Source organism: Carassius gibelio, chromosome B7, assembly GCF_023724105.1.
Source record: "Carassius gibelio isolate Cgi1373 ecotype wild population from Czech Republic chromosome B7, carGib1.2-hapl.c, whole genome shotgun sequence".
NCBI classification, from domain to species: Eukaryota; Metazoa; Chordata; class Actinopteri; order Cypriniformes; family Cyprinidae; genus Carassius; species Carassius gibelio.
In genome coordinates, this window is record NC_068402.1 from 12126780 (window position 1) to 12140030 (window position 13251).

The window sequence follows — 13251 nt, forward strand, 5'->3', positions numbered from 1 at the left end:
ATTAGTTGTCAAGATATGGTCACATCAAAGTCAAAATTGCAAGATTTTGTCAAATGCTTTTGGAAAGTAGTATACAATGTATTTATTTTTCTTACAGAATTTGTTTTAGAAAGAAAATGGGGGGGGGGGGGGGTCAATCCTTCTGATGTCTTGTGTCTTGCAGATAGTGACATCTGAGACAAACTGTCAAGGTGTTAATATGTTTATGTGAATCTTTGTGGTACTACATTTGTGTTTGCTCAACAACAGGGCAGGGGTAATAGGTGTATATTTGTTTTTTCAAGGGTTGGAAATTAGATTCCCTTCTTTTTTGCAAGCTCAAAGTCTCAGAACACTGCAAGGTGGTAATTTTATATCGCAGCTGGGGGTACACTTTCCCTCTGGACTGTAACATGAAGTGGACCGTTTTCTCTCACATTCTTTCTGAGCAAGATTTCGGCTTTCCTTGTGTACATTTATCACAACCCATAAGGCAAAAATCTTTAGCCTTTCATAGTTTTTACACAGTATTCCTTAGATTTGAAGGCAATCTCTTTTTATTATTATTCTTATTATTTACATTTGCCATTAAATGTCTATCTGCTTGAGTGTTGCTGTAATGGTTTAAATGTTGCTATGGAAAAGAGCACCATGCATTATGACCACACATTGGGTTAAATAAGATCTTTTAAAAACCTGGAAGGGGACATTGATAATTGTGAGGTACATTAGGTACAGTGAGCAAAGCTAAGAGATGACTTCTTTGGCTTAATAATGTGTTAAATATGTTTTGGTCATACATTGTAAAATACTACTATTTTCGATGCCAAAATCAACAGCACAAAATCAGCTAGTGATCTATTTATGGGCTGTTCTGAGTACTTCATTAGAGATGGACAATATGACTAGCAGGAAATGTAGTGTTTTGATGAGGTTTATAATGACAGTAAATGAAAAAATCACATTAAATTCTGCATTTATTGGTTTGTTGTTGGTTCATATGATGGTAGTTCCAGACCCTCTGCCATCCCATCTCCTCACAACTGTATAGCAAGAGTTTCTGTTGCCATGGTGAGGCCTTTACTTTTATATGACCGCTACACTTAAATACATTAAAATGAACCCATTAAATTGTCCACAAGTACAGGAAAGTCACAATATATATGCACTTTTGATCAGTAATTTTAATACTGCTTGATCGGTAAATTCTAAAAATGTGAAAATGTTAATGCAATACGATGGGTTATACTGTAGTCTTTATAAAACCGCTGGATCTAAACCCAGTCTGTTTTGCTTGGATTGCAATAATCCTGTTTCACAGTGTCTTGTTTTTCACAGAATTTTATTTAATTTAATTTAATCTAGACGAATCTGTAAAATGAATAATAGATATCATAACATATTCTTATCATGTGTTTTTGTAAATTTTCCAGTACTGAAAAAATAAAAAACAAATATTTTCTTAATTATTATTTTATTAATCATGTTTAATGGATTTATTTTTATTTTTTATACGAAATATAGAAACCAAACCAAAGCTCAGAACCTCAAAAAATATCCTGTCTTCACATCTGTATGAGTCAAGACTCCATTTAAAAGTATTTATTTGTTTATTCTGGCCATTTCTTCTTGGCTCTCTTTACATCTTATCTATTCATGTTTTGCACTTTAACTAACTGCTGTTACTTATAAACTGCGGTTTTCTTTCCTCTTCTGTGGCAGGATGTTTCTTTTCTGCTGTTCACTTTCACATCTTAAGTCATCATCATGATCCATTAGAAGTGTCATGGGAAGCATAGAATAACAGGGGAGTGGCTCAGTATTTTCCTCTTTGGGAATCCATTCTATTACATGGTTAGAATTTAACTGATGTCATATGAAATGCAAACAGTCATATTACTTTTCAAGGTATTTGAGATTTTCTATAATAGATTAACCATTAACCCGATTCAGGCATATCATATCACTCATCATTCGGGAGTTATCATTAAAATAATTCCTGTTTTCGTTAGAGCAAGTAGGCCAGGCACGTTCTAATGCACAAAGACTGATTGCATAGAGCCTGCATTGATGAGGGTCAGATGTAATCTGGAGCATGTCCAAAATATTTCTGTTTGAGTGCATGTGAAGGGCCTTTCAGGGACCCTTCAGAGGTTCAGTATTGGAGAAGATTTGATTCAAGCTGTGGACTGCATGACAAGACACACCTAGCCTCAGTATTAAATAGCTGTTGTGGTCAGCTATTTAATACTGAGTTTTCACTTTTGAGAGCATGGCATAGTGAGGTTTACTTTGGATATTCCACAGTATTTAAGGAATAGATGGAGGATCAAGCATTCAGCGATATGATAAGCTTCTGAATATACAAATATATTACATATAGGACAGGAATTGACTGAGGAAGCAAGTAATCCATAAGTGAGAATATGATTGTCTCTAGTTCAACATCATGGGAGAGATTTTTGGCGTATATTTTTATTGACCTTTCTGTGAAATCAAAGCATGTTATTTCAGTTTTTACTTCATTTTCCTATCTGCATACAGCATTCATGCATATGAATGAGTTTAAAATACTCTATGTTTAGGCTTTTGTCCTCTTTTTGGCTTATAATGTAATCAATATATCCTGCCATCGAAAAATCCAAAAAAAGTAAACACCCTCCCTTACAAGATGTAGATGAGTTTGTTTCTTTATGGATGCCGTCAGAATGAGAGTCCAAAAAGCAGATTAGAAAACATCCAATAATCCAGTAATTCACACAACTCAAAACAGTTCTAAACAAATATGTATGTTTGTTGTGAGAGGACAACAGAGGGCTGACTTTTTTTTCCCTGAAGGAAGCGTTATTATGAATTATTTATTTGTATTTTAGTCGGAAGAAATTGTATAGTCATAAATACCTTAATGATGGATTTGATGGATGGACTGGAGTTGTGTGGGTTGCTTGTGGATTATTGTTATGTTTTATCAACTGTTTAACCACTCATTCTGTTGGCACCCATTCACTGCAGATGATCCACTGGTAAGCAAGTAATGTAATGCTCAATATCTCCAAATCTGTTTCTGATAGGGAATTTATCACCTTCATTTCTGGGTGTTCCAACTGTTCCTTTAATTTATGCATACTATATGTTCTGGACCTGCCTTGCACTACATCTTCACTTCAAAAACAAATTTTGTACTGTTTTGAAACTGAAAATGTATATACATAAAAAGTGTAAGAACAAATAACCACAACAGTTAAAGCATACACCCTGCCTAGTCTGCATCTATATTAACTTTGTTTTAATTAAATCATAAATAAAAATGTCTTTAACCTGAGGGAATTTGTTTTCTTTTTTATTACTTAATAAATGGATTTGTAAATAAATGTCTGTCTTGGGGATGAATGCTTACGGGGCAGAAAAAAATAATTAGGCACTGAGAAATTTCCAAGTTCTGATCAATCCGCAATTTAATTTAGCACAGTCTGCATTGATGAATGGCTTCTACTGAGGCACTCAGGCAAAAAAGTCTTAGATTTGATTTCATGAGAGAGATTAAAGCACCTTTCATCATATTACATGAATTCATTGAGTGATTCAGTTTATACATTCACAATAAAATAGATGCTCACAACAAACTACAGATACCCAACAGTGGTTTCTGATTCATGCTGAAGACAGCATGATCACCAGTTCACACTAAATTGTCTGCCTTCTTGTCTTTAATAATAAAGAACATTCTGTCGGGTCAAATGGGCTATATCTCATTAACTCAGACATTTTGAGTCCACTGTCCAATTACACAAGTTAAAATTCCAATATCATCATATTTTTGTAATAGCTTTCGGGTAAAACAGATCATAAGATAACATGAATCATATATACTGGCAGAGCACTTTAGACCAGAAACTCATGTTCTAAAAAATAGCAGGGAAAATACACACACAAAATAAAAAATAAAAAACTTATTACTCATTACATTTGCTTGTTTCATTCTCAGTGTTCTGTTTGGAATATGATAAAAGAATTTTCTTTTTTTGAGGAAACTCTCCCTTTATTATTATTTATTTATTTATTTCTTGTTTTTATTTTCTTCCTCAGCAAGGACATAGACTACTAAACAACATTTGAACGTTTGTTATTTTTCATATAAGAAATATTGCACTAAATACTGTATGTTTTCTCTATTAGAAATACAGCAAATATATTTGCTGTGAACCCTAATATCTCTGCCCTAAATTCTTGCTTATGATCCCAGCTAAAAAAAAGTGTGCAATGCAGTGCCTAAATGTGTCTATGAATATCACACAGACATATATATATATTTTTTTACTTTCATGTACATGGTGTCATCAATCTCAAAGGCATACTCTGACACATATTGACTGCTTTATTGGCAAAAAAAGTCTATATGGCACCTTCAGCTTCATATGAGGACGAAAACCCTTTCGAAACATGCATGATGTCTGAGACATAAACCTATAATTTACAGTGAAGCTGACGAGACTGTTTAGTCAGCTACATTCCTTACGGTAGTTTCCCGCCGCAGCGCGCGAATTCTCTTCTATTCCTTACGGTAAGTGCGTGCAGCTTGTGTTGGTTTTGCGATTGTTACAACTGTAGCACGCGAGCGGCGCACTACATCAAGGTAGCAAACAACAGCCTGTCTGCGAGAAAAGGTAAAAATGGATTTAAGGTATCTCTTTCTAATGAAGTGCTAGCTGCGATTTAAAGTCAAACGTTATTGCTGTTGGTTTTGTTCAAAGAGAGCAAAAGTGTTACCAGGACAATTTTCTTTTTGAAGGAAGGGAGTGTACACAGTCACCTTCTCTCTGTTTGGTCCGATTAATAAAACCCTGTAAACAACATCTACGGTAATAACATACTTACCATTTACAGTATTATTCTGTTTTAGCTTTAGAATAAAGAGAACAACTGGCTGGCATTGAAAAGTTAGCGAATAAATCAACTGTCGTTCAAACTCGACGTGTTGTCTGTCATTTGGTTTCTTCTTCTTCTTTTTTTTTTTTTTTTTTTTTTTTTACAAAAAAAAGTCCTCTAAGTCTATTCTCTATTCTTCAAGTCTTCAAGTAGGCTGCTGCGTTTGGCGAACCGAGACTTGTCATAGCGCTTGAATATATTTGCTCTTTTGTTTTGGCTCTTTGCTTTGGATAACAGCAACTTCTAAATGACTAAATGTAATGTTACAGTTATTATGAAACTCTTTTCGCTACTCTTGTAATTGGCTGTTGATGTAGACGTTTTCATTATGCAGTGGATGAAAATCGAAAACCAGTTTTGTATACTGTTACACTTTCTTTTATGATACAGAAACCAGTGTTAACAGCCTTCTCTATTTTTCAGAAGCAAGAATCGTTTCTAAAGCACTTAATGCATTAGTGGTGTTAGGGACAGGGTTTAAGAGGGTAAGCAAAACAACTGGCCACAAGATCTTAGTTTGCTTGCTTTTAAAGTGGTTTAAAAATGTGAAGTTATGATTATTTGGACTTTACTTGATCCAGATTCACTCTACACTGCACAGATATAATTTTGTCTAATGACAATCATCTAGACATGTCTTGGTTTGTAACTTAAGTTTGATAGTGACCCGAGTCACTTTTCAAGAAAACAACAAGTGTAAACCATCCACGCTGCATGATGATGCATCTAATGACACATCAATCAGTTTTACGCAGAGGATAATGGGCCGGCCACAAGCCGAGCAAATAACAACGTATTTTAATTAATAGCTGTTTAACAGTATTGTAAGTGGGATTTTAAATGATAAATAGAAAAGGTTCCTGTTCTCATTTGGAAAGGATATTTATTAAATTAATTAATTAAAATATAATCCATTTTGCACCACAGTGCCGTCTAATGGGTTTCATAGTCTCAGCCTCAGACGTCACGCCCACTGATTGTTGGCTAAACATCTGATGCATATGGCATACAAAAGTGGAAACATTTCAGGAGTTTGAAAGTCGTCATCAGATTGGTTGAATTATACAGGATTTCGGGGAGACATGTGTAACAAAGATGCTGTGGCGCCAAACCCCCTCACGAAAGAAGAAAGTCGTCGTGTTTACAACTGTGACGACGTGCTCTTATCAGGATCAACTAAACACTGGATTCTTAAATGTTTGAGAAAAAATTAACGTTTTCTGCATAGAATCTTTAAAATACATCAGAGAGTTTAACACTGTTAATCTGTTATTGTGGCAACATTTCCACACCCTGAAACGTGATGATGAATGAAACTAACTGTGATTGGTTGTTTGACATGTCAGTCAATGGCCTCATGGGTGAGCTTTGGGCAATGAAAGCTGCCATGGATTCCAGAGAAGACTACGCGAGACTATGGGTTTCGGCACCTAGATACTGTAGTTTTTCTTATTTTTCATGTCAAGAAAGCAAAGTCATTGAGAAGAACAAAGAACAAATTTTGCTATATATAGATGAAATATTTGAAAACTATACCGTATATATGTTTCTGATAAAACAAACATTGATAAAGTCATACCCTAGAACCCGAAGGCTTATTGTGTTGTAGTAAAGACTTAAAGGGATGGTTCCCCCGAAAATGAAAATTCTGTTATTAATTAATCACCTTCAAGTCGTTCCAAACCCGTAGACCTTCGTTCATCTTCGGAACAAAAATTGAGATATTTCTGATGCATTCTGAGAGCTCTTTGACCCTTCCATAGACAGCAAGGGTACTACCACGATCAAGGTCCAGAAACATAGAAAGGGCATCAGTGAAATAGTCTATGTGACATCAGTAGTTCATTATAATTTTACAAAGCTACAAGAATAGCCTGGATGAGGAGAACAATTGTTGAACAAAAAGCATTCTTGTAGCTTCGTATAATTATGATCGAACTACTGGGTTTGGAATGGGTTTGGGTTTGGAATGACTCGAGGGTGAGTAATTAATGATAGAATTATACATTTTGGTTGAACTATCCCTTTTATTGAAATTAGGGGTGGACGATATAGACTCAAAATCATATCATGATATTTCAAGAATATTTGCGATAATGATATTGATGAAAAAAAAAAAAAAAAAAACATTGGCCAACATTCTATTAGTGATTGCAGCTGGCAGGCAGCAGCAATTATTAGTGCAAAACAAAATGAACGGTGTTTTCCATCCTTTTCCAATGATCTACTGTCATCGATGACAGGCTACCTAATTTGATCATAAGGTGGCAGCAGCAGCTGTGTGTTCAACTTTAAGCAGACCGATCAGTGTATGATGTCAAAATACAGCGAGAGTGGCTTACCTCTTATTTACCCCTAATTTATACTGCACGCGTCTGCAGTGTGTTCCGGCTCCGTCCCGAAAAATGTCTTTCTGCACTGCTTTGCTAAAAATATGCACCCTTGTATATTTTTCACAGTAAGAGTGTGCACTCGAATATGCTCTAGAACCACTTTCGCGATACTTTGATGTCATACAAAATATAAGTCTGTGCTGCTTCAAGTCGAACACACATATTGGGTTTATGCTAGGGAACATATATCTGCCATACGTCATTGGATCGGTATTGATATTGGCGATATGATGCTTTTATCATGTAAAAATGTATACCAGTGTTATCGTGAACAGTATCATATGGCACACCCCTAGTAGAAATAGCAAGTTGGTTTTCAGTGCCTTTAACAGATTTACTGTAGCTTCTAAATGAAATGGGCACCAAATGTGATGCTTCTCACCATAAGGATGTACAGGAAAACACTCTTAATTGGGTCAGTCCCCTCCCCTGTGCTCTGTCTGACTTCTGTAACCTGCTTTACATTAATTAATCATTTTCTCTGTTCCTCAGCTCTCTGTAGATGCGTGGTGGAATGTGTATCTGAGATTTTACTAGAAGACGCTGGACCATATGTTCAGAGAGCCTTCATCTTAATCAACTAAAAGTAAGTAGTTTACAGCTTTACATAATGTTAAATGTTTACATAATGTTTTTAAAACAATGGCATGTTTATAATCTGTAATATTATTAGATTTTTTTTCAGAGAATCTCGGTTGTATACTTTTACCACTTAGTATTCTTCTAAATCTAAGAAAAATATTCAAAACAAGGTGAAGAAAGCAAAATATGGTGTAAGGTGGTACTCCAGTCTTCAAATGTTCTGATGGAAAATACCTTTTTTTTTGAATGATCACACTGGGGCCAGATTAATTGTTCTAACTGTTTTATTGCATTAATTTCATTATAATTAATTGAGTCACATGAGTCAATACAATCAGGACACTTAAGATTAATGAAATTCTTCCTAAAGCCTCTTTAGATGTTGTGTCCTTTTGTGTAGAAAAGCGGTTTTTTTGTGAGGCCTTGGACTGAATCATTGAGTAAGATGCATTCTGTGCTTCATGAAGTGAAACATTAACAGTTCAGATTGAGGATATGGCTCGGAGCTTAGTCAAATCACCGGGTCATCAGTTACCCAAGGCCAGAAGGAAACGTTGTTCTTATTCAGTGGTAAATTTGCAGGTATAAGGTTAGGAGTGTGAAGGCTGTCTAAGGAATTATTTTACAGTAGAGGAGGCACATTTTTTGGTTTCACCTGTAGTATGTCAAGACTGGTGAAGTGTGTATGTATATGTATGTATGTATATATGTGTGTGTGTGTTTTTTTTTTTTTTGGGTGTATTAAACAATATGCATCCAAAGTTGCAAATAACAAGTGTCTGTTTTTGTTCCTGTTACTGCTAGAATTAGATTTTGAAAAAGTTTAAAGCCAATAATTTTAGTCTTATCATCTTAACCACCAAACACCCCACCCATCCTAGCCATGGCATTTAGCAGACAAACACTCCCATCTTTCCACATAAAAGCCCTCATCTGTCTTAATCTATGAATTTTTTTTTAGTCCTTGCACTTGACGTCATCATCATATTACATGACCTTTTTAAAAGATCATTTGGCATAAAAACACGGAAAATAGGAAAAAAAAGAGAAAAGCATCCAAGCTTGTCCAGATAATATGCATCTTGTGTATTGAACATGTTTTAAGCATAATCCTTACATCATCTGTTTAAATTTGGTTTTTGACCAATATTGTAAAGGAATAGATACACAGAAGGCAGGTTGATTAGGTTAATGATGAGTGATGGTTTTATGTGAAGCTTGGTTTCTAATGTTTTCATTTATTTGGCCAATGTTTACTCTGTTTTTTAAAGGATTTTAGAGTCTTCACAGAAAAGCTTTAGAGGTTTTGGAGGTTAACTTCCTGTTTTTGCAGATCATTTTGACTTTGATGTGGCAGATGCCATGTTTTCATTCAAAGAGCACAGTGAAGTTCTTCTCACAATATCGGCTGATTGCCTGTTACATATTAGATTAACATTATTTGATTAACTTAATTCCCCTTCTGATCAATAATGTATTTATCTTTTTGTATTGACCCGATGCATACTCTGTTGTCTAAGATATGAAGATTCCCATGGCATGAGAGGCTTCATTCCACTTAACCATGTGAAATGAGATGCAAAGGTTCTTTTGCGAAGCAAAGTGCAGAATGGCTGTAGCCTTTAAATATAAAGCAAATTGATTTTTCCCCACACATGGCTATGGAAAGAACATCCTCAATCCTTTAACTGTCCGACATGGATGACTGCACAGCAGCAAAAAGGGCTTTTCATCCTCCAACCTAATTAGCTTTGGGGGTCTTTGTCATTAACCTCTTTGGCAAGAGCATTTAAATATTTAGCTATACTAATTATTATTTTTTTAACCATAGACTGTCTACATTTTGCAGATTTGGCTAAATGCTCAGCATTTTTGTACAGCTGCAAGTGCATTGAAATATTATGTCTTTTCCCCACAACAGTGTTAGTCAATTAGAAATGACTGCAGATGTTATTCTTTATTTTACTAAACTTTATAACAATAAACACTTTTAGAGAAAAAGTGGAATCAGGCTGAACTGTTTACCCAGAACCAATTTTAAGATTATAAATACATTATGGTATTGTTTTCTTGTCACCACTGAATAAGTGTTAAATAGGCTATAATTTGATACTGATTTGATGCTGTCAAAGTTTGATAGAGAGGCAGGCTTCCCATTTAATGGTTGAACAGTTTCTTTTGTTAACTTGGTGTTCATGTTCAGAGATTGCTTATTACAGCTAAAGTTATCCAGCTAGTGTAAGCAAATGGCTTAGTTTATTATTGCTCTGAGCCATCGGCGAGGAAGAGTGTGGGAGACAAATTCACTGAGTGAATCAAGTTATTGCTGTGATAACTGAAAAAAACTAAACTGATAACTGAAAATTCAGCATTTTTACAAATATCATGAGATGTTATTCAATGTTCTTAGATTTTAATGGCATGGGTCATTAATCTCATATTATAGCTGTTGTATTCCTATATTTTGTGATGTTTCATGAATGTTGTTAGCTTGGACCAGAATAATATCTTACGCTTTCTTGTCTTGTAGGCAACTTTGCTGATGAGATTTAGTTGGTCATGCTTCTTTGTGCAGCCTGGGGTGCAGATACAGTTTTTACTAAGTTTTTTTACATTTGAAGTTTATTAAAATCTATATAAATATTACATTACAAGATTTTTCAGCATGTTATATTCGTATCATTGATATGCTATCCTAATTTTTGTTACTATATTGAATTATATGATTTCATATCTTTTTCATTTTAAGCTTTATTAATTCTGTTGAGTTTTTGTAATATTTAGGCGTTTTTTATGTCCATATAGATTTTAGATAATTTAGTGTATTTTATATTTTAATATTTAAATTTTATAATTGTATATTTTCTGTTAACATTTTATTATATATTTTGTAATTTTAGTATTATGAAAAAACTTTTTCTGGTTTTAGTTAATGATAATCTCCTTGATCAATACTAGGGATGCAGGATAAATATTGGCTGATATTTAATGTGCATCTCGTTTTAAATTGAAATTTTTAAACAAACAACACAAATAAAATAAATCCCTTCATATAAACAACATAAGGCTTTGTCTGTGGTATTTCCATTTAAAATGAGAGGCAACAATCGCATTTTAATCAAAATCCAAACAAAGATGCTGCATACATGCAACATGAACAGTTTTTAATTTAAATTAGACATAATAATTTCAAAATTTGAAGCAAAAACAGAAAGGTTTGACTTCAGTATTGTGAAACTATACATAAAAATATAAGCATGAAACAGAAACAGCGGACAAGCTGAACAGGATTCAGATTCACTCTCTGCCAGCAGGTGGCACTTAAAGCGTTTCCTTGGTTTCTGCTGTAAACAAAGCAGTGCTGCTTTTATGAACTTTAATATGCATTATACAGAGGCAAGATGAGCAATATGTGCGATATGATGATTTTTGATCGTGGATGTTAAAATGTCTCCACAATCTGTTTTTGAAGAAGTATCATGCTCATGGACCAGCAACTGTTTGGTTTTCCACGTTCCTCAAGATAACATTTATGTTCAGAAGAAGAAAGAAACTTATTCAGGTTTAAAACCACTTTTGAGTGAGTACAATAAAAAATTAAAGACTGTGACCGAATTGACAGACACATGACAGATTATTTTTATTTTTGGGTGAACTGTTCCTTTAACATTAATAAAACATTAAAATGATAAAAATCACTCACTGCTCTTGACTGAAGAAATTTAATACAGTTGCCTTAGGAATCAGCTTATATAGCATAGTGTTTTATTTTTATATTTGTTAATTCAATTTCTTGAATGCTCCTGCTAAATACACCTATAAGAAAACTTTGATTTATATTTTTTGCCATATCACCTGTCCCTACTCCTACCCCTAATTGAACCCTTAGAAATACTTATATATTTGTTAGAGCTTTGTACATGGACATTTCAAACAAATTTTGCATTTGTTCTTGTTTAAACTAACTTTTACAATGTGGAACATAATACATTATTTTTCTAGTGTAGTAGTATGAAATACAACCTTATGACTACTGATTGAGTTTTGTGCAACAGTGTTTCTTCCTGTTGCCCTTTTCTTTTTTTTTCTGGTGGAAAAATAGAAGGGTTTGTTGTTTCTGCTGGTGAATCACCTCATAGGTTTGAATATGAGCATTATGCCAACTCCGTTTTACTTCACCGGGACAGTGCTGCTTGTTCAAATTATTTCCACTGAGGTGACTGAGAGCAGCTCCTGGACTTAAACACAGCAGGCAGAGCTTTCCTTCACATGCCAGCTGCCAGAAAACACAATTCACAGAAATTATGATTTTTTTTTTTCTGAAATTACAGAAAGGTAGCAATGGATGTTTTAATACACATTAGGCGATAAATTATAAATGGCAGTGCCAACTTAATTTTGAGCACTGATTGTGGGAACTGTTTGTGCTCCACTAATATGGAATAATGAAAATGCTGTCAGCTTAAAACAGCCCGTTTCAGTGTTCAGAGTTAAACTTTATACTGGAGGTGTTTCTTGTAGATATCATGTAGCTGCTTGCAGAGGCAGTTCTAAATATCATATGACAATTTGATCGGCCTGACAGCTTAAAGCATCAGACTAGACCTGTGCCGATATTCGGTAATGCGATATATCTCGGTAATGAATATTAACAATATTGTTATCGTGGGCACTCCCAAATACCGTGAATAATTATATATTACAAATTATTCAGAATTTGGGATGCATTTTAAGAATAATTTTCCCATCAACTGGTCAGAATGCACAACACAACTGTACACTGCTTGAAAGACGCATGTGCTCTGATGTAAACAAGCTTGCATGGGAAGCAAATTGGGGAACACGTGAGCGACCCGCTGAATGAAAGCACATTCACTTTCTGACAGCAAATGGCGCTAAACTGCAGAAAATGCAGCCTTTACCCTGGAAACCCCATAAATAAAGCAGCTGCACTACTTTCTAAAAAACATATTTAAATAATTTTAAATAGCCATTCAGATTTTGTGGATTTGCTTTGGTGTTCATCACGGCGCCAGATACTTAAATATTTAAACTTAAATATATAGGCTATTTATTTTCAAACTTTTTTCTCCATTTTAATCTGGACTACAGCATGCCCTAGATATTGTTTGAGAGTGTTTTGATTTATTTATTGTTCATTCACACTTTACATTAGGGCTTCATTAGTTAACATTAGTTAATTCATTAGTTAACATAAATTACCATTGAAAAATTCTGCTGAACATTTATTAATCTTAGTTATTTCTAATATTTAATAACACGTTGTTAAAATCGAAAGTTGGAACTGTGTTAATGAGCTAACATGAACTAAGACTTGTATTTTTTAACAAAGATTAATAACTTCTGTAAC

General features: G+C 34.3%; 1 protein-coding gene across 1 annotated transcript in view; it reads left to right on the plus strand.

The window, feature by feature from the left end:
* Positions 1-4529: 4529 nt before the first annotated feature.
* Positions 4530-13251, plus strand: part of LOC127962719 (tumor protein p53-inducible protein 11) — a 34695-nt gene continuing 25973 nt past the window's right edge. The window contains exons 1-2 of the mRNA XM_052562379.1: positions 4530-4643; positions 7791-7884. The gene's annotated coding sequence lies outside the window, so the exon portion shown is untranslated. The remainder of the gene's footprint in view (positions 4644-7790; positions 7885-13251) is intronic.